Source organism: Orycteropus afer, unplaced genomic scaffold (assembly GCF_000298275.1).
Source record: "Orycteropus afer afer isolate SDZICR_OR568_19922 unplaced genomic scaffold, OryAfe1.0 scaffold00005, whole genome shotgun sequence".
In the NCBI taxonomy this organism is placed as follows: domain Eukaryota; kingdom Metazoa; phylum Chordata; class Mammalia; order Tubulidentata; family Orycteropodidae; genus Orycteropus; species Orycteropus afer.
Window position 1 is genome coordinate 15,885,757 of NW_006921592.1, and position 2,313 is coordinate 15,888,069.

Below are 2,313 nucleotides of genomic sequence, written 5' to 3' on the forward strand. Positions count from 1 at the left end.
CAAAAAACAAAAATCTATTGTCAGAGTCAACTCTGACTCATAGTGACCCTATAGTATAATAAATAAAGGACACTCAATTTGATATAAAGCATATCCACAGTATATCTATAACAAGCATCCTCCTTACAAATCACATATTTGAGGACTTTCTCATTAAAGTCATAAAAAAGTGGACACAATACAAGAATCATTTTTTCATGACTTGTAAAACATTGTACTTCTGCCAAACATCCCCATAAGGTAAAATGCTAGATATAAACATTATAAGGTAATAAACAGAAAGAACAAAATTAAAATTATTAGCAGATAATAGGGCTAGCTTCATAGAAAACTCACAGATAAATAAGAATCAAAATAAGAATTTTAGCAAGGAGGTGGTAAAAAATATTGTCATTGAAATATCAATAACATTTATTTCTAACAATAAAATCTATACAATGTGTAAGGAACATACCACGGAAGAAGACAGGGGAATTGACTTTCACCTGACTGAGATTTACTGCCTCAGAAACCCAAAGGGGTTGGCTATGAGTCAGAATCCACTCAACAGCAATGTTGTTGTTGTTGTTGTTATGTGCCGTCGAGTCGGACTCGACTCATAGCGACCCCTCCTTGGGTTTCCAAGGCAGTATCACTATGGAAGTAGATTGCCCCATCTTCCTTCAGAGGAGTTGCTGGTGGATTTGAACCGCCAGCCCTCTGGTTAGCAGTCAATTGCCTTTAGCCACTATGCTACCAGAGCTCCCCAACAGCAATGAGCTTATTATTATTTTTTTTAAATAGTAACCAGAAGTATAAAGTACTTAGTAATCAATCTAATAAAAATATGCAAAATATTCCTAGAAAAAAATTTTAAAGACCTAATAGAAGCCTTGAATAATAAAGAGAATCTTATGACAAGTCTAAATATTTTAAAGATATAATTTAAGTTCAAATTAATCTATAAATGCAAAGTAGTTCTAATAAATTTAAATGATTAGAGTATGACAACAAGACTCAAAAAATGCAGTTTCTTTCCATATTGTTGTTTCATAACTCTCAGTGTGCTGTCTTGTCACTTTACTCTGGCTACTCTTAGGCTTAAAAGATTGTTGTCATATTTCGAGCACTCACGAGAAGAAAGCAACCAGAGACTGTGAAGGGATAAAAATAGTCAAATATTTTTTTATTAAAAAAAGAGGAAAATATCCAGGAGGCTTTCCCATTTCATTAGGCATATTACTACTATGTCATGTGCAATAACAAACTAATCACTATGAAGGGGAAATTCAATTGTCACTATTATTTAGAATAATTATAAGTTTATGCCCCCATTAGAACTTGGAAGAGACTCAGGTCCCCAGTAGTACTTCACTCCCCAATATTTAGAAGAACTGGAATTCCATTACAAAAAACAATGGGCAAGTGAGCTGACCATTGAGTATGCAAACAGTGTCTAGCCAACTTGATATACAGATTGCATGAATATTTCACTAAAAAAATAGAAAGGAACAAAAATTAGGAGTTCTGGTAGTGTAGGGCCTAAAGTATTTGACTGCTAGCCAGAAGGCTGGTGGTTCAAACACAACAGCCACTCCACAGAAGGAAGGTTGGGCAATCTATTTCCGTAGTGATACCACTTCAGAAACCCAAGGAGGGGTCACTATGAGTCATACACAATTCACAAATGAGGAAATAAAAATGTCAAATAAACAAATGAAAATACGTTCACTATCTCTAAGTGATCATAGAAAGTCATTTTACAATCATAATGACATACTATCTCATATCCATTAGATTAAGGACAGGATACTTTTTCTTAAAGGGCCAGATACTAAATATTTTAGACTTTGCATGTCAAAAGGCAAAATAGAGGATATTATGTAAGTATATATAAACCATTTAAAATATAATCATCCTAATTTTATATATATATATATATATATATATATATATATAAACCATTTTAAAATATTAAAATCATCCTTAGTTGACAGTCTTAAAAAAAAAAAAAGCAATGGGTATATTTGGTCCATGGGCCATAATTTTCTGACTCTTCCCTCCTTCAGACTGGAAAAACTTTAAAAGCCTAATAATATAAAGTGTTGGTGAAAATGTAAGGAAAAGAGTATCCTTCCAGCAGGAAGATAATTAGATATAACCACTCTGGAGAATAATATGGGATTATCCATGAAAATTTTCAATGTTCCCACTCCATGGCCCAATAACTCCACATTTTAGTATCATCTTTAGAGAAGCAGTTGCACAGCTCACAAGGCAGCAAGTACAAGATGTTCACTGTTGTACTGTTCACTTAAAAATAAAAAAAAAAAA